The sequence below is a fragment of the Acromyrmex echinatior genome, chromosome 6 (assembly GCF_024713525.1).
Source record: "Acromyrmex echinatior isolate Ae372 chromosome 6, ASM2471352v2, whole genome shotgun sequence".
Lineage (NCBI taxonomy): Eukaryota > Metazoa > Arthropoda > Insecta > Hymenoptera > Formicidae > Acromyrmex > Acromyrmex echinatior.
This window is the reverse complement of record NC_141857.1, coordinates 12,278,466-12,299,912: the sequence shown is the minus strand read 5'-3', so window position 1 is coordinate 12,299,912 and position 21,447 is coordinate 12,278,466. Positions and strand designations below refer to the sequence as shown.

The 21,447-nt window shown below is 39.0% G+C and overlaps 1 protein-coding gene across 8 annotated transcripts in view; it reads right to left on the bottom strand.

Annotated features, from left to right (window-relative positions):
* LOC105148554 (glucose dehydrogenase [FAD, quinone]) overlaps positions 1–21,447 on the bottom strand; it is a 151,801-nt gene that overhangs the window by 741 nt on the left and 129,613 nt on the right. The gene's annotated exons all lie outside the window — the stretch shown is intronic.

Here is a 21,447-nt window from a genome sequence, read left to right as displayed (position 1 = left end):
TTGTGTAGAAGGAACAGCCGAGAGATACACATTTTACTGGAAAAACTACATCTGGAAAGAAACTCACTGCGTCCAACGTTGCATTTTTAAAGTCGTTGGATTTCATCGTACAAAATGATTGATATCCTGAATATTACCGATGAGCCGATCTTTGACGATCGCATCGTCAAGATTGAGATTCACACGTACAATCCGTATGCCAATACTACGTTTGGACATAGCGACAAGATACGAATACCCATACAACAGAATTTATACACGTTGCCGTGCGACAGTTTTCTTTACATCGAAGGGAAATTGACGGTGAAAGAGAAAAATGATCAGATGTCGACGCTTGGAAATAATTGCGTGTCGTTCATGTTTAATGAAATTCGATATGAACTCAATGGTGTGGAGATTGATCGCAACAGAAATGTCGGAATTACCAGTACCATTAAGTACTATATATCAATGACGTATGATGCGCTGAATGCAGGTTGGAACTTTAAACCCGACATGGAGAAAGGATACTTCAATTTTTGCGTGCCGTTCAACATGCTGTTGGGCTTCTGCGAGGATTACAAACGCGTGGTCGTCAACGCTCGCCACGAATTGATTTATGAGCGCGCAACGATTATAATTGCTTGGTGGGAAATCCTGACGGATCTTGAGATTGAATTATTCAAAATGGCGAATGCCTCATGTTGTTAAACGAGATCAATAAATTACCAATGCTGCGAGCATTGAAAAGCGGTCATTATCTGAGCATGAGTTCGCTCATGGGATCTGTACGAATATCATCTGTTACAGAATACGAGCATTAATGGGTTGTCAAAATGGTGATTCAATTTGAGAAGCCACGATATGTTATCTTTGCTCTGCAGATCGGTGAGTAGCAAAGCTATGTATATATGAAACCATGGGGGAACTCGCGAGGTGAGGAGGGAAAACTGGTCGAGAGGGGTATTGTGATGCGGGGGGGCAGCCAAGCGAGCTGCTTTTTCCTCCTACCACCTCTCGTAGTTTTCCTCCCCGGTCCCCGTCCCCACAGGCGCATGTGTGTGTGAGCTCGTGACGTCACGACGTGATGCAACGTGACGACGATCTTGCGAGCTCGAGAGCAGACGAGTGACTGAGGGAGTTCGCGCGTTTTTTTCCTGCGTGCACTGTCGCACTTGCTCTCGCTCGCACCAACGCCATTCGTCCGACGCCATTAGCTCGCACACACGTTCGCTCGCTCGCACTCGCACTAACGCTCATTCGCTCGTTCGCATTCGCACTAACGCTCGTTCGCACGAACTTGCTCTCGCTCGTTCAGCGCGAGTGACAACAACTATATATATATATATATATATATATATGTATATATATATATATATGTATATATATATATATGTATATATATATATATATATATATATCGTATGATTCCACACCCATTTTCTTTTTCTTTTTGTCACTTTTTCCCTTAAAGTTTGCGTCAACGCGAGTTTCCTTTTTCTCTTTTATTTAAAGATATATATATATATATATGTATATATATATATATATATATATATATATATATAGGTAGCGATATATAAAATACTTTTTATATTTTAAAAGTATAGTTTTATTGTTAATGTTAAATGACATACGCAATTAATGTTCTCCGAAAACCAAAACGATCGCAAACAAATATGTCGTTGCGGTCGAAGGATTCGTTATCATACATCGTTTTTAGCATGTTCGCAGATTTCATAACAGTGGACACGATAGCGAGAAGTCGCGAAAATTTTTTGTGTCATTGCGGTTAAGGAGGAAATGAGACGATTTACACAGTATTCGAGATTAAATATATTAAGTACAGTGCTTTTCGACATGGATAGACGAGATGTACTTGTTTCTAGACGCAGTATTGGTAGATTCGTCGAAGCGTAACGTTAGATTTCCAACCTACATTGGAGACGCATATTCCTTTATTATTCTCGTCGTACTGCAAAATAACGTGTTTTTGTTCGAGAAGCTCTCTCCAGATGTGAAAGTGGAATCTCTTTACCGTGACAATCCCCCAAAATAATAGTTACGTAAGAAGGGAATTTGACATTGATACCAATGTTCAAGTATTTGTAGCCAGTTACAGTTAACGGATATCTTCTCTCGAGAATGCGTATGATAGATGTGCGATTTGATGTCTGTAATTAAAGAAAAAAATTAGTAGATGGAAAAAGAGACGCAAAGAAAAAAATACCTACTTATTTGATTTATTTTTCTGAATTTTCACCAGTTAAATCGTTGAATTTTTCTTCTTCTTTACGCTTCGTTCATCACGATCGTCCTGTTCCATGAGATAATTTTCGATATCCGCGTTGTTGAGCATTTTTGTGTATTTTTTTCGCAGTATCGTCCTCACGATCGAAAAACTTGAAAAGTGCGTACAAATGATGTTGTCGGAATGATTATTTCTTTTATACTGATCATTTAAAACTATTATAGTATTTATTATTTATTATATATGTCCTTCCATCCTTATCTCCTCTTCCTTCTTCGTCTTATTTCTCGTTGTGTTTTGTCAATATATATTAATCGATTAAGATATCCTGTTGTAATAATTTGTTGTAATAATCCATCTCTCGAACATTCGACGTTTATATTAAATTTACCAGTCTCTGTTACGGTTCTCGTAAACTCGTTAAATTTGTAAAATTGTTGTTTTTGGCAAAGTACAGATTACTATTCATATATCGGAAGGCCAAGGTCGGAGCTGACGGTATTCCTGGAAATACCGCTTGTAACAATTGATATGAGCGAACACTCATACTACAGTCGTCTATCTGCGCTACATCGTTATTATTGAAGATTGCATAGGTTTGTCCTCTGTTAGTATTTACTACGGTACGATCAAAGCGTTCGGGGGAAATCCTAGACTCGAAAGACGTTTTGGCCAACCTTCTTTCAATTTGAAACTCGACCATATAAACTATATTATTTACAACAATAATAGTTTACCCGAAGGCCTTTGATATGCGGCTGATAAGGAGAAATTATCCGAAAGGAAATTCATGTAGCTGTTTAGTATGTATGATCCGTCGTATTTTGTATCATCTATATTTATCGACCATACGTAGCGTTGATACGTGACGAATATTCGATGACATAATACCAATACCGTATCCACATATTGTAAAGTACAGAGATCTACGTACTCGGGTTTATTTGTTGTAATCCAGTAGTTGTTAACGTTGGTGGTTGTGTAATTGTTGTTAGTTTTGGATTTTTCCATAGAATTGTTGAATGGCTAAAATGTCCTCTATGTTGAGTTTAACGATTTTATTATTATTATTAGCAGTGACAAATGCGAACATTATAGAGTCTTCACGCGAACTGTGTGTTAATTCTAATGCGAATCCAATTTCATGTGTTAACGTGTTAAACAGATAGTCCTTGTTATTAGCAGATTTTTTGGTTAGATATATATGCCATGGGTCTGCACTATCTACGTGTATTTCAGCGGTGTAATTGGCAACGTTTGAAGGATAGAACGCGTGAGTGAGTATTCCATCAGGTCCATCGAACGAAGGGGTGCAAATTTCTTCGTTACGTTTACGATCAGCGTACGTGTGTGTCACTACGATAAGATATTAAGATGTCGGGATTTAACGTTTTACGTTTGAACAATAAAGACGAATTCGCTGCCCATAGCGAGAACGCGAATGCGGTAGTTTTCAAAGTGTGCGCATCCGCTAAATGGAAATTCCACGTGAGATGTGTTTTCGCCCATTTTCTTCTTGTATTTTGCTCGTAGTGCAGAATGTCCGGGAGATCACATCGGGAATGGTTTATGCATATTTGATACAACGTATAATTATTCAATGTATCATCACCCTGCATTTGATATTCTTGAAATCGCCTGTTTAATTTCTCCCTCTTCGAATGATAATTGCGTATTGTTTTCAGCGTTACTTAAGTAGCCGCTTTTCTATAAAAGTAACTACTTTTGTAGATACAGAATTATTTCAGTATCTATGCTTTGACGATTCGTCGCTGCCGTCGACGTTGTCGTCGTAGTAATCGTAACGAAGACGATGATGATGATGATGATGATGATGATGATGATGATGATGATGATGATGATGATGATGATGATGATGATGATGATGAACGCGAGAGACATCGCGATGTAACACAAGTATACGACACGCAGTAGAAACGATGTGTACTCGAACACTTTATCAAGAGTAATGAATCGCGTTTCGTGATTTTTTTATATATACGACACGACAAAACGCTTTGTCAATAGTAATGAATCGCGTTTCGTACTTTTTATGTGTTTTACATTACAATATGATAGTGTGTGAAATTTGATAAAGAAGGAGAGCTTGAAAAAAAAACACAATTTTGCGAATAACATTAGTCAGTGGATTGTATTCTATCATCCTATCGTGAATAATAAGACAATAAGCTGTAGTGTTCCATGGAATATTTTCCTTACATTCGAATTCTATACGAATATCCACAGTAACGCTTTTTATCGATTCGTTTTGGCGAGAACAATCGATCTATGAATGGACCGTGTACAAGAAATTCCTCGATAGATAACATAGCATCGCGATTGTTGTAACCGTAGTATGTCTTTTAAAATTTTACATATCGTAGAGTAGCATATTTCTTGTGTTCGAAATCTAAATTCATATCGTCGTAAGGATAAAAATCAGAATTTAAAAAAAGTTTCACATTAGTGAGATTACATACGTCGAATTGCGAATCATTTTGCAACGGTACGTTTCTTTTTCCGGTTTGAAGCGCAAAAATTACGTATCGCGATTTTTCCAATTGCGATGTTGTTTTAACATGAATGCTTCGTTGTACTTTGAAGCAGAGGAAATTCGTACAGATCCCACGACCGAAAACACATGCTGAGATATCGTTCACCTTCCAACGTTCGCAAAAGTGATAATTTATTGACATCGTTTAGCACTACATGTGGCATTTTCCATTGTATCTCCAATAGCGTGATTTTAGATTCCGTCGATTCGTGTGCCACAACGCAATTGTTATCATTACGCGCATGTATCAGGATAAATTCGTGTCGCGCGTTTATTACTATGCGTTTGTAATCCTCGCAAATCCTGTGTTGAGTGGTACGCAAAAGTTGAAATCCTCGTATAGCAGTATGCGAAATAAGTGCACTATGCCGTTAAATCCTGCATTTTCTAATGTTATACTCTTGCTAGTAGTTAACGATACGAAATTTTTGACCGTACTGGTAATACCAACGTTTCTAGATCTATCGATTTTCACACGTCTAACTCGTACCAAATCTCATCAAACATGAACGCGACGCAATTATTCGATAGTTTTGGAGGCTGTTCTTCGGATGTGTTTCCATCTCGTTTTTTCGTTGAAAATTTTCCCTCGACGTAGAGAAAACTTTCACACAGTAACGTGTACAGATCCTGGTGTTGTATAGGTGTTCGTATTTCATCGCTATATCCGAATGTGGTGTTAGCGTATGGGTTGTAAGTGTAAGTCTTGATCTTAACGATACGATCGTCGAAGATGGGCTCACTCCCTATATTTAGAATATCGCGACTCATTTTTCACGGCGAATCCCAGAGATCGTAGAAATGCGACGTTCGCAGCGTTCAATCTGTCCTCCGTTTCTCTCTGCTTTCTTCCAATGTATCGTTCGGTGAGCAATGATTGCGACGTCTGCGGTATGATTGTGGTGGATGTATTCTTACAATCGTGCGACAGAACAAGCATCTTTCGTTCGTGAGCATATTTTTTATCGTCTGCGTCGTATGAAATCGAATCGATATCTCTTCTCCACGGTTTATCAATTGTTCATTTTGATCCACTATACGTATCGTTATATTGGTAACGTTTCTCGGGAGATAAATGACGTGTGTGAGAGTATACAATTTATATCTAAGTGGAACGTTTCACTACGAATTCGTGTATCATATGGGCTGGTTTATTGTTGTACGCACCTGAAGTAATGTTGCATTCTATACGAATTATAGTTACATTCATAATGTTTACAGATTTGTCAGACGAATACCACTTGTTCGGTTGTATTATATTACGCGAGATTTTGAATAACCTAATAATCTAATAGCGTATCGATGTTATTCGGTCGGTGTCGTAAAATTTATTTGGTACGCACATTTGATTGATTCGCTTCTCATAGTATTCTCATTGGTTCGAAGAATCAGTATCTCTTCTGTATGAGTACTATCGTCGCCGTCGTTGTCGTCGAATATGTACTCATCGTCATTATTATCTTTATCGTTAAGCGTTCGTCGTCGTTGTATGTAACGAATAGCAGCTCTCAGATACTTGTTTATAACACTCAATTCGTATGATCCTTCGGGAATCGTGATTATTTTATCATCGGTATCGAAGTAGAATTTATTATTCGTGGAAGTAACATTCGGTATTGCGTTGTACGTTTCAAAATTCATAAGATATTCAATTCATATTCACCATTACTTAAATCCAACGCAGTGAAATAACTCGCCGTGAAGATACTGATTGTTCCAATCAACGTGAGAGTCAACGACATGATGTAATCGACATGATATAAATGCTCAACTGAGATGACTCACATTATTAGATATATTTTTTCCTCCAATCTATTTCTCGAAGAAATCATAGACACAATTGACCACAAATACTCTGATCGAATGTTTGATAAGAGCGATGATTATACATTACGTAGCTTCCGAGATAGTGTTCCCTTGACGATCTAAGATTGCCAAAACCATCGAAATAATTCGGCGTTATTTCCTTTTTTCGCATAAACAACCCAGTGTGTGCCCGCATTTTCCAAATTATCGAGATTTATGATACCGCTTTCATTACGATGCGGTTTCGTCGGTAACGCGTCATGCATAAACACACTTCTGAAGAATGGTAAACGCAAACGATACGCCGCACGGCTCAACTGTTCGTTCGTTGTGATACCGGAGAGCAGTATTTTAAGAATCTCTAACGTTTTCTTCCATGATGTTTTTTTTACCTCTTGCCTTTCTTTTCCTCACGCTACCACCACGTTTGTAGTACAGTCCGCGACCTTCCATCTGACATCGAGCGGCTTTGCGATCGCTTACAGCTCTCGCTACGCTCGCCGCTCCATTAAAAATCCAAACGCACCTAACATTGGTAAAATCGGTAGGAAACCTCCATTTTCGTTACCGGAAGTAGTCTCTTCCTTTTCGTTTTTTTTCTTCTTTTCATACTCATTCCTAATTTCGTTTTTGCTTTCATGGCTGCCCATACAGCGGTTGCGGCAGCTTTCTCATCAAACGTCGAATCATTCGCTGTTATACGTTCGCATGCTCTTTCGGCCAGAACTCGATCGACAATGTAACGATCGGTGAGATCGTTGCTTCGCGAATAGGCGATATCATGTTCGCGACACGCCGCGTCTAATCGATTTATACCTCGATCACCACGCGCTAGTCTTTTCGAGACGAGTACCGGGTCCACAAAATTGATAATCAGGTATATGTACTTCAAACGGAAGTGTGTTTATTGTCTTGTCAAGTAAACCTGCACCATACGCAGGAATCATTCCCCTCCACGCTATCTTATTCCATACGACAGCAACATATATCGCAATTTTTGATAAGTGGTGGCGGACCGTCTATGTGTGTTCGTTGCCACGAACGATTGTAATGCTCTATACATGGACGATAGCGTTGCACTTCAGGATCCGTTTTTAAATGTTCGGGTAATCGATCCCACAGTAGCTCCACGTAATTCTCAAATTCCTGTAGAAGAATAATCTTCGGTATGTATTGCAATTACTCGGCGGTAAAATCGAGAATCCCACATTTATCCGTTAGTAAGAAAAACATTTTTTGCAGTAACAACAACAATGAGCGCTCTTTATAATAAACTATGCGAATCGAGCGCCTACTCGGGGATATAAATAGTGTCGAAAAATTCGCTTGCGTTACGTCGCGCACGCGCGTTGTACAAGTAAATGCGATTCGTACGACAATCACGAGTGATAGGAGTGTCGAATCTCGACCGCAAGATGCGACTCATGTCTGATGAAACGATTGGAGAGATTCGTAGACACGGCCCTTTACTACCGAATATTTTATTACAATTTGTTGCATCATTTGTGGACCGTCCAACTATGGTAAAACGAACGCTTTGATAAGTTTGATAAAAAGTCCACATGATCCCAACAAGTTGGTAGATCGTCTTCAATGCTTCTCGTCGAGCGGGTAATAACGCTCACGACAATGAAATATTGTTGATAATCGAAGAACTTCGCGAAGCTGGATTAATTATTAGGTGTTGGAATTAATTCGTAGCGTTTTACAAGAGATGGCACAAGCAGTACACTATTTCGTTGTTACCTATAGTTCTGTATACATTGTAAACATCTATCATAGGACGTCATTTGCCGTACATAACCTTTCTTGAAATCATAAATAACAATACTGTATAATTCATTGAATATGTCAAAATTTGTGCCAGATAAAGTGTTTTTGCGGGGAGTTTTGCTTCATTACTTTAATATGAACAAAAGTGCAGCTGAAGCTCATCGTATTTTAGTGGATGTGTATAGTGAACATGCTCTGGCTGAGCAAACGTGTAGGAAGTGGTTTGCACGTTTTAAAGCTGGTGATTTCGACTTGGATGACAAGGAGCGACCTGGTCAGCCGAAAAAATTTGAAGATAACGATTTGCAGGCACTGCTCAATGAAAACTCATGTCAAACACTTAAAGAATTATCTACGTCATTGGAAGTTGACTTCTCAACAATAGGAAAACGTCTTAAAAGTTTGGGCATGATCCAAAAGGAAGGACATTGGGTCCCATATGAATTGAAACCAAGGGATATTGAGAGACGTTTTCTCACGTGCGAACTGCTGCTTCAACGGCAGAAAAGAAAAGGTTTTTTGCACCGGATTGTTACCGGTGACGAAAAGTGGATCCATTATGACAATCCAAAGCGCAGAAAGTCATGGGTTAAGCCCGGCGAACCATCAACATCAGTGGCAAAGCCCAATATCCATGGCTCAAAGCTCCTGCTCTGTATTTGGTGGGATCAGAAGGGTGTCATATACTACGAACTGCTAAAACCGCATGAAACCGTTACTGGAGATCTCTACCGACGGCAACTGATGCGCTTGAGCCGTGCATTGAAGCAAAAACGGTCGGAATACTTCGAAAGACACGATAAAGTCATCTTGCTGCACGACAATGCTCGCCCACACGTTGCAAAACCGGTAAAAACATACCTGGAAACACTTAAATGGGAAGTGCTACCGCACCCGCCGTATTCTCCTGATATTGCACCTAGCGACTACCACTTGTTTCGATCATTAGCTCACAGCTTGTACGAGCAGAAGTTCACATCTTACGAAGATTGTACAAAATGGTTCGATTCCTGGATTTCATCTAAAGATGAACAGTTCTTCCGACGCGGTATTCATTCACTGCCCGAAAGATGGTCAAAAGTAGTAGAAAGTGATGGGAAGTACTTTCATTAATGTATTTTTTAATGCTCATGTGAAATAAATAACATTCTTTCATTAAAAAACGCTACGAATTAATTCCAACACCTAATATAAATTGAATCGTTGTGACAAAAATTGCGACAGTGGTCAGGTTCGCGCGAACTCGATATGATGTCTGTGAATAAATTTGGTATGACTATGAGGAGAGATGATAGCGATGAAATCGAAAAGTCGCGATCGTCGACGAATCTTTACGAAATTACGTACACGACAGTGGGCTTTGTCTAAATCCGGATCATTACGACGCGAAGGAACGAAAAATAGAACACGTAACTGCGCCGGAGTTTGATACCGATGTGATAAACAAAAGCTACGTCGAACATACGCTTCGAGATATGCGAAACGAGATCGAGGAATCATTTAGAATGATAAGGAGAGATACACAGGAAGTGCATAGCGATGTGGAGAAGGTGCGAAGAAACATGGAAAAGAGTGTGACGAAGATGTCTGACGAGATTCAGCATCTGAATCGAGATGTAACTGTACGAATGAAAAATATAGTGACTAATGAGATATTGAAGAAATCGCTTAAAACGACAGGGAGAGATATGATCGTACGCGCGCTTCAGGATACACAGACGAGGAAATAAAGTGTACGTGAAATGGTTAAGAATGGACAGTTCACATAATTCTTGGATAGATAAAACGAATGTATTATAACTTTTTATTTATTACAATAAAAATGCAGCACACATACACACACATTACAGAGATATTTTATAATGTTCCCAAGATAAAGTAGTAACCGATTCGGGTATGACGTACCGCTTATCATCATACGGACTAAGAGCGAGCTTCAATTCAGACTGTGTAAACCTCGTGCAATGTCGATCGTATGCACGACTGACGTCTCGACTGTATCGTTACATCGTTCAAATATCGCGCATAATCGTCGAAAGTGATCGCTCTCGCGACTACGTTTTTCTTGACACCCTTTATTCTCTTCGTATCGCTCTTTCCGATCACTCTCAATGCGTACATTTTCGCTCTGAGTCCTATAAATTTCGTCATAATCGCACCACCATTCTCATCTTTCATCAAACCGGATTTTATTATTAACGCGTGAAATATCATACGCATTTCTCTCAGGATAATCACTCGTATCGAATCTCGCGCTTGATGTCCTCGTATACATTCTCACACTCCAGAAGATAAAGCAAGCTGTCAGTGTCCGTGTACATAATCTTACATTTATCATACATATACAATGATAGATACAATGGTATTATGTACTCAAAGTGAAATTCATATAGACGCAACTTAGATATTTCGAGAATGCACATACCTACGTATATCGATTTATTCAATTTTACCTCGAGTTTGCGCAATTCAACAGCAAATAGATTTTCAGAAAAAATACTTCTTCTATGAAAATTCGGTTTATCATCGCTTCCGCACCGTATCTCCCATCCCGTTATAAGTCGAATGTCAACATGATCGCGTATGTTCTCCATCGTTTTTCCAAATATCGCATTATTCATCAATTTGTAAAGATTCTTTTCAAATTCGCGAGCATTCTAAATCTCGTATTAAGTTCGATATATCCGTGAATCCATGGGGATTGTGCGAATCGTAATATTCGATGAATTTTTTTTACGTACAGTCCATGCTGAATACATTGTTATAAATTGCGATACATGATATAGCGCTCCTTATTGTAAAGAGTGGCCAGCAGTTTATCATTTCGTTTTCCGGGAGGCCGTTTGCGAGTGGGGCACAATGGAAGGTCAGCATGAGTGTCATGAACGCTTTGCAGATACACAAAGTCGACTTCTAGAATATAACCGATAACGGAGTCTGACGACACAGATATTACGTCAAAGCGCTCGATGTCGTCGACCCATTGAAATTCTCCGGACGGTAAGGATTCTGACATCGCCCAACCGTACAAATTATTCACATCGAGGTACGTCGAGGGTTCCGAAGGATCGTACGAAGATGCATTATACTTATTATTGCGCGTATCTATGTGAACATTGACTTAAACCACCGCGTATACCATGTTCCACAAACATCACCATATCGATGTCGAGTGAGTAATTCGAATCGAATATCAGTGTATTTCATAGCGTTCCACGTATATCCCGGTAAAGTGTAATAATACGTCGGATCCAATCCGTAACTCTCAATACACATATCACGAAAATTTTCGAAAACATCTGCTAATAAAAGCACATCTGTCTTGAGATACAAATCACTGTAATTGCCGAGAATTTCTATGCATCGCCAAACGTTTGTCGCGTGTTGATAATCGTCATCGAAAGCAGTCTCGTCGGTCAACGAATTATAAAACAACTCACGCGATGGTAAACTAGTCTCGTTTAGCTTATCAATGCTGTCAATATACTCGTACGGAAACACTCCTTTCCGCGTAAGCAAATCAAAATCCTCAGCGTCAAGATTGGAAAATTCCGATTGTGTGATTTTCAATTTACTCTTGTCGAGATATGATACCAATTTCTCGAGACTAGTATTGAGAAATTTGAACGAATTCACAAAATGCAATTTCACAATCCGTTCCTCACTTAAAGTTTACTGTATCCTTGACATGTTTCGTAAACATACAATAATTTTTTTTCATTATAGGTAACACGTCAACTCTAGCCGTAAAACTATTAGCAATATCTTTTATGATAAAATGTGTGTCATAACCTGCCAAGTTATGAAAGAATACAGGAATAACGTACGTATCTTGATAATGTAAATTACAACGTGAATGTGCAGGACTTCTATAACGTCCGGTTAAATGACAGTGATCGCGTACGTGCAAATCTCCTTCCTCAAATGGTCTTTCACAGATGACAGTGAGTCGCGTTTCGAAATTTTTCCCACTCGATGTTCGATGTAAACTCCACCACAATCACATTCTTATCGAATATCGTTTTCGCACGATGCGCCAAATCGTATAATTCCTTGACAAACCACGACACGCAATCCTCGCCGCGATAAGATTTGTATATCGACATAATTTCATCGTATACACAATATATGTAATACTCTACGCTGAAAACCTTGTGATGCTGATAGATGAATCTCGAAATGTTTTTATCATTGGTCTTCTTCTCCGGTATACACTCCAAATCGACATAAATCACAAAGAGAAGTCGCTCCTTCTTATTATGACCACGAAACGATAACCATTTATCGTTCTCGTTCGGAAGAATAATAGCACAATCGTTCGTCGTAGTACAGTCAACGATGTAAAGCGATAACTTCTCGCTCGTATGAAAATAATATAGATAATAATATATCTGTAAAGTAACAAGTCATACGCGTTACACAACTTTTTTTTATCGCTCTCTATATATATTAGATGTACAACTTTGCTTCCGCCGTTTTCCTATAGATGGCTTTAGCAGTAAGTGGTGATCGAAATAAATAGATCATAGACGTCATACAATAAACTTGGGCATCTGTCAACATAACCCCATAGAAACATTAGTCGATTTGTGTCTGCATCATAAAGTTCTCGATTGAAAATGTCAGTTTACGAGCCAAATTCTCATCATTTGTGAGAGGTTTTAATTTTCTGCTTCAATATGAAGAAATCTGCGGTTGAGGCTCATCGAATGCTCTCAAATACTTATGATGAGACCGCTATTAGTGAAAGAATGTGTCGTGAGTGGTTTCAACGCTTCAAGAATGATGATTTTGACGTCGAAGACCGGCATAGCGGTGGAAGAGAGAAGGTTTTCGAAGATGCAGAATTGGAGGCATTACTTGATCAAAACTCGTGTCAAAATCAAGAAGAATTGGCACGATCATTGGGAGTGACTCAACAAGCCATTTCAAAACGCCTCAAAGTCATGGAAATGATTCAGAAGCAAGGAAATTGAGTGCCGTATGAATTGAAGCCGAGAGATGTTGAACGGCGTTTGTTTGCTTGTGAACAGCTGCTTGAAAGGCAAAGATGGAAGGGATTTCTGCATCGCATTGTGACTGGGGATGAAAAATGAGTTCATTACGATAACCCCAAGCGCAGAAAATCATGGGGAGTTCCCGGCCATGCTTCCATGTCGACGGTCAATATTCACGGCTCCAAGGTCATGCTCTGTATTTGGTGGGACCAGCTCGGCATATATTATGAGCTATTAAAACCGACTGAAACAATCACAGGCGATCAGTATCGAACGCAATTGATGCGTTTGAGCCGATTGTTGGAACCGCGCTCTCAATACCGTTGACATAGAGGGCGAGACGCGTGTTACCGGCCGAGGAGCGAGTTAGAGGAAGGTACCGGAAGGGCCACGTGTTAACGGAAGAAGACGAAATCGGATCACGAGCTGAGCGAGTGCTGTCCGTTCCCGCCAATAGAACTTTTGCCTTTTTACTGCCATTGTTACTAAGAATAATCCGAGTCGTATGCTCTCAATGTTATGCAATAAAGTAGCGTGTTCGTGTAAAATAAGAAGAAGTGTCTAATATTATTGAGATCCTTACGATCTCAAAACCGCGGCTGCAACATTCTGGCGATCGTGACAGGACTGAGTAATTTCCTTGTAGCCATTTTATAGCAAGCAGAGATCGTAAGAAAGTAATCCGTAGACATGGAACAAGTAAAGCTAACGCTAAGAATAACACGATCCGCCTTTACGAGAGTGTACGCTTCCTTCCAGACTGAGCAGTCGAAGAAATCGCCGGACATAACCTCATTGCAAGTCAGCTTCGAGTTGCGAGACAAAACGAGTGAACTTAACTAAATCAGAAGCTACAGACCTTGATGATTGAAGTGGGAGAGCCTGAAGAAGCCATTGGAAGAGAGGCACAACACGCAGATGAGTATGCCACAAAATACTATCAAGCAAAGGTCGGCCTAACCTATCCATTAGAGCGGAAGAATGAACTCGAAACACCGACACCATTTCCGCTGCAACGGATTACCACGACAACACAGGAAAGTATACGCGCATTAAAATTGCCGAAAATTGAATTAAGAAAATTTGGCGGTGATATCAAAGATTGGCTTCCGTTTTGAAGTACTTTTAAGAAAATTCACGAAGACGCGACATTGTCGAGAGAAGATAAATTCCAATATTTAGTACAGTCTATGGTAAAAGACTCGCGCACGTTTGAAGTAGTGAATAGCACTAACGGCCGGTAATTATAGGAAGGCTATACACAGTCTCGAGTCTAGATTCGGCAAAAAAGACTTATTGATTGAATATTATGCGCAAGCTTTTAAAGTTAGTCTTAAGTAAGAATAAAAGCATGTCACTCACAATCACTTATGATAAATTAGAGACGCATATATGAGCACTTGAAACTTTAGGCGTGACAACAGAAATGTGCGCGCAATGTTGCTTCCTTTAATAGAATCCCTACCTGAAGAGACCTTACGTACATGGCAACGAACAAGGGCTCAATTAATTCCTCATTCTGACGCGTCTGTTATAAATGTAAAAGATAACTGCAAAAGATCATCTTACTAGTCTAATGATTTTTCTAGGAAGAGAGGTCGAGAGTGAGGAACGTATTCAAATGACAAAAACATGCTTCGAGAGCAATGATTTCCAGATGACAAAGGACAAAAATAAAAGGAAATCAAAGAGTGAACGAGATCCAGAGATAGCGACAGCGTCTAGCTTACTATCGGCGAAAGAAGCAAAGCAGCAATGTATATTTTGTGGAGCTAATCATGACAGCTTGAGTTGTGAAACGGAGTAGTATGGACTTAGAGAAGAGAATCCAAGCTGTAAAAGACAAGCAAGGCTGTTTTAATTGTCTGAAAGTAGAGCACAGCTATAAAAGATGCCGTAACAAAATAAAATGCCTTTAGTGCAGCAAAGGACATTGTCTGCTGATGTGTAGAAACCTGTCGAGCAAGGACGAGACAAAACAAGCGGATGACAAGAAACCGAAAGAACCAGCTTTTCACAAGGGAAATAGTTGTCTCGCTAATGTCTCTTCGAATACATGCAAAAATGTTCCTGCCTACACTAAAAGTTTAATGAATGTTCGCGCCATCATAGATACTAACTCGCATAGATCTTATGTTTTGGAAAAGGTAGCCAGAGAGCTTGGATACGAGACTGAGAGCGAACAGACAATGGTACACTTGTTGTTTGGAGGAACTAAAACCAAATCTCAGAGACACAAAACTTGTCGGATCTACATCGGCAACTTAGATTACAAATGCGACTTCGTAGTTTTGCAACAAAACATTATCTGCCAGTACGCCCCTTGTAGGATCGATGATACATGGATATACTTGAGAAAAAGGACATACGTTTGAACGACACCGGTGAACGTCAAGAATTTATTTCACTATTGATTGGAGCTGATGTTGCTGGCAAGATATGATGTTGCTGGCACAGGAAAGGTCCTACAGATAAATCAAGGAATAACAGCTCTAGAAACTAAGCTTGAACAATCTTAGGTAGGAATATAGACGATGACAGCGGCACCGATCTACTACACTGACGATTATGTCAATGTTCACTCAAGAAGCCAACATATCAGACTTATGGAGACTCGACGTCTTGGGTATCACGGATCCTATTGAGAGTGTTACTAAGGAGGCACATTAAGCTGAAATAAAGACCTCATTTCAAGAGACAACGAAAATCGACAACGAAGGTCGATACGAAGTTCTTCTGCCGTGGAAAGAGAATCATCCACCTTTACGAGATAAAGCCGAGAAAAGACTAAAAGGCATTACAAAGAGATTGCGACAAGAAGATTTATTTGACGACTACTAGGCTGTCTTTAATAATTGGCTCGAAGAAGCGATTATTGAAAGGGTATCTGTACTTGAAGTCGATCAAGAGAGCTACTATCTTCCACATAGACCTGTAGTCAAGAAGGAAGGAACTACGAAGATACGCCCTGTTTTCGATGCGTCAGCAAAAGTCAAGGAATCGCCTTCGTTTAATCAATGCTTAGAGACTGGACCCAATCTTATAGAGCTTATTCCAGCATTGCTACACCGATTTCGAGAGAGGAAGATAGGGGTAACAGTTGATATTGCAAAAGCCTTCTTACAAATCGGCGTCTCTCCGTCGGATAGAGATGTTTTGAGATTCCTGTAGTGGAACGTTGATGGAGAAATAGAGATTTATCGACATCGTCGAGTTGTTTTCGGATTAACAAGCAGCCCATTCCTTTTAGGGACGGCGAATGAATTGCATATTAACAGAGCCTTAAAAAAAAACTTTATGAGAAACTGGCAAAATCCTTTTATGTCGATGATTGTGTTACTAGTGTCGATTCTTATTCTGATTTTGAAGTTTTCAGGAAAGAAGCATGTTCCCTTTTGACTCAAGCCAAATTTGACTTAAGAGATTGGAAATACACTGGCAAGGATCCTGAGAGTCAGTCAACGGTGCTTGGACTTATATGGGACACCAAAAGGGATACTTTAATGTTACCGGAATTTCCTGCACCGACCACGGAGAAAATAACGAAAAGAGAGTCATCTTATCACAAGTACAGAAAGTTTACGACTCTCTCGGATTCGTCTGTCCCGTACTGTTAAAACCAAAATTACTATTGCAAGATCTGTGGAATAAAAACGTGGATTGGGACACAGAAATAGACGACGACATTAAGCACGAATTTCTTAAATGGGTTCAGCAACTAGGTCTCCTACGTATGTTGAAGTTTCCACGATGGATTTTTGGAGAGGAGAGAGGTCTCGACTCACTGTCCTTTCATGTTTTTGTCGACGCCAGTAAAGACGCATACGCGGCGGCAATCTTCGTACGAGTTGAGTCAAGCATAAGAGTCGAGGTACATCTCATAGCGGCTAAATCTATAGTAGCACTCAAAGAGAAGAAGACCATATCTCGCCTTGAATTACTAGCAGCCTCCATTGGAGCTAGGATGATGTGATCCTTTAAAGGTTATGGATTATCAAGATATCAAGATCTATTTCTGGAGCGACTCGATGACCATTCCAACATGGATTCGACAAACAAGACATCTTTGTATGGAATCGTGTTCTGGAAATAAGGAACCTTACGGATTGAATCTTGGAGATATGTTCCTGAAGTAATTTACCTTCACGAAGTTGTGATGCTAAGAAATTCCTTGAACTGAAATGGTGGGAGGGACCGGAGTGGTTGAAACTACCTCCCAAAGAATGGCCCAAAGAGGAAGAAAAAATTGATGAGAACATAGTTAACTTAGAGTTACACAAGACTTCCGGACGATGCAAAGAGAGAATATTCCATGAGACTACTGTTGAAGAAATCGCTATGCTAACCTCCGTAGAACAAGAGCAAAGAGACAGTCCCCTGGTATTTGCAGAGACTTTCGATATATTCCAAAATTCTGTGTACCATCGCGTGGATATTCAGATTTGTGAATAATTGTCGAAGAATCCAAGTAAACAAAATTCAAGAGTTAACTGCCCAAGAAATTACTAAGGCAGAATTGCTTCTCTGTAGACTGGCAGAAAGAATCATTCCTGGGAAGCAACGATTCACGATTACGAGGCTTAAATGTTTTCGAGGAGAATGGACTAATACGCACAAAGACCATGATCTCCAATCGTCAAGACACTTTTTCTTTCAGATGTCCCGTGGTGTTGGACTCAACTCATTTATTGACGTTGAAAATTATCTTTCATTTTCATCTGAAACTTAATCATACTGATATTGACATTGTGATGAATGATTTACGCGAAAAGTTCCTGCAATGCCGTCGTACGGTACGTTCAGTCATAAGAAAATGCGTCGTTTGTCGTCGGTATGCATCGAAAACAATGAAAGCACCACCTGGATTGTTGCCTGAAGACAGAGTGAGAGATGCCGCAGCGTTTGAAGTGATAGGTATCGATTACGCTGGACCACTTTTTTTTGAGCGGTGGACTAAAGGCTTACATCTGTTTGTTTGCACACTTGTGCAGTCCACTTGGAGTTGGTTACATCTCTATCAACAGAGGAATTTCTGAAGATCTTCAGAAGATTCATTGCACATCGAGGAAGACCTACTGTAGTATATAGCGACAATGGTAAAATTTTGTAGGGGCCAGGAATCTACTACAGAAGATTAATTGGCAGAAAATTTCCTAATATTGTGCACTCAATGAGATAACATGGCATTTTAATCCACCTTCAGCTGGTGGGGAGGATGATGGGAGCGACTTATCCGCTTCCTTAAGGATCTACTGAAGAGGACATTAAAGAGAACTTCGTTGAGCTATGAAGAGATGAATACTATACGATTGCGAGGCTACTATGAATTCAAGACCACTTACCTACTTGGAAGAGGAAAATACTGAAATCACAGCGCTGACTCCAGCGATGTTCATTAGTGACATTCGAGAAAATGGCGTTCCAGACTTGGATCAAGTTTACAAGTCCCACTTTGCAAAGAGGATACGCTATCGTCAAAGATTGAAAGGAGAGTTCAGAAAGCGTTTCCGTATACAGTACCTGTCAGTTATCTAGACGAATTAAACCCAGCAATAGTTCCGTGTCCGTGGTTGTCGGAGACGTCGTGCTTATTGAAAACAATTTACAAAAGCGATTAGACTGGCCGCTCGCCGTCATTAGAGAAGTCTACACCGGAAAAGATGGTTACGTGCGGGTGGTAAAACTGAAAAGCAAATGTGAACTGGTTCGACCCATTCAAAAATTAATTCCCTTGGAAGTTGAACACTCCAGTCCTGAAGCTGATAATTTTATCGGGTCTACCACTACGACGTCAGAGACTACTAAGGAAAATGCAGCTAACATTCTCTAGAAGTCCGTAGCTATCCCTAGAGAGGAACCGAAATCGTTGGAAGAAACGAACTTGAAGACTCGAAGGGGCCATATCATCAAGAAATTGGACCGGTTCAGATACTAGAAATGTTTGTCATTTTATTTTTGTTTTCATTTTTTTTTTAGATAGGTTGAGTTGCTCCTACCAAGAAGTCACAACTCAAGGTGGGAGAGATGTTGGAAGCACGCTCTCAATACCATTGACATAGAGGGCGAGACGCGTTACCGGCCGAGGAGCGAGTTAGAGGAAAGTACCGGAAGGACCGCGTGTGAACGGAAGAAGACGAGATCGGATCACGAGCTGAGCGAGTGCTATCCGTTCTCGCCAATAGAATTTTTGCCATTGTTACTACGAATAATCCGAACCGTATGCTCTCAATGTTTTGCAATAAAGTGTGTTCGTATAAAATACGAAGAAGTGTCTAATATTATTGAGATCCTTGCGATCCCGAAACCGCGGCTGCAACATCGAGCATTGAAAGACAAACGGTCGCAATACAACGAGAGACATGATAAAATGATTTTGCAGCATGACAATGCTCGATCCCATGCGAAAATGGTCAAGACATACTTGGAAACGTTGAAATGGGAAGTCCTATCCCACCCACCATATTCTCCAGACGTTGCTCCCTCTGACTATTACTTGTTTCGATCAATGGCACATGGCCTGGCTGATCAGCACTTCCGGTCTTATGAAGAAATAAAAAATTGGATCGATTCGTGGATCGATCAAAAGATGATTTTTTTCGACGCGGGATTCGTACGCTGCCCGAAAGATGGGAGAAAGTAATGGCCAGCGATGGACAATACTTTGAATCATAAATGTATAACCAGTTTTTTACAATAAAGCCTCGAATTTCGATGAAAAAAACAGCGGAAACAAAGTTGTACACCTAATAGTTGTAATAATTACAGATCAAAAAGTTTTTTCATTATCTCATATTTGAATAAATTATCTGTATCTTTAAATGAAATGTTTAAAAATATAGCTTACAATTTCGGATTTAGTGTTGCTTACAAACTTATGAATAAAATAGATAAATTTATCAAAACCGGAATGGATTAAAAAAAAATAAAAATTGTAATGTAATTTATAAAATAAATTGCTAGGAGTGTGATTCCTCTTACGTATGTCAAACTAAAAGGAAATTAAAAACCCAAATCAAAGAACACAAAGCTGATATTAAAAAACTAATTAATTCTTTATCTATAGTATCTTGGCATCAATTAAATAATGATCACGCTTTAGATTGAGACAATACTTTAATCTTAGACTCATCCTATTACAAAAAAATAATTTCCGAAATGATCCATATAAAGAAACAAAAATCAGGACTAAATGAGCAGAGCAATACCGATCGATTACCAGAAAATATATTTGTCTTTAATAAGCAAATGATCCTCCTCTAAAAACAGCCATCTCACTCCTCTAAATGTCCCTTTCTCATTCTCTCCTTCAAATATAAATACAGAGGAACAGAACATAGACAATTAACAAAATTCTGTTAATAAATAACTAATAAGAAAGTTTCTTCCATCCTTAAAAATAAAATTAAATTAAATTGTGAATTGTCTCTGAGCGTCTTAGGGTAATAACTATTTCAATCTCATCGCATTACCTAAGAATAGACGACGTTTTTATTTTATTATATTGATACGCAATAGAAGAAACAAGTTATGTTTGTCTATAATCTACATATATTATCAAGAGGAATACATGATTTTCGATTACAATATTCCTGCAACATTTATTCTAAATTGAACGAGTTTATTAACGATGCGATAGAGAACGAACTTTGATTTTTGTATATCTTAACTATATAATATTTCTACCGTTTTTGTTTATATTGATAATGATCCAATAGAAACGTTTGTTTTGTTTTGTTAATTACCGGCAAATTAAAATTTACATTTTAACTAGATGACATGTTTTATTTATTAAAAATTTTATTTTATAATTAAAATTTAAAATGTTAAAATTTTTATTTTATAACGATTGTTTTAGACTCGTAGCCCTTTGTCTTTCTGTTTTTTTAAATTAAATTATTAAATTGTGAAAAATTGTCATTGGAGAGTTGTAATTCTTTTCGCATACTAGTACAGGTATGTTAATCAAGTTATTAATATAATAAAAATAATCATATAAAAAAAGTTTATATAACAAGTTGATTTTGTAAGTTCAAATTAAAACTCGGAAATTTTATACTACATGAGGACTTGCAATGAAACGAGCAGAC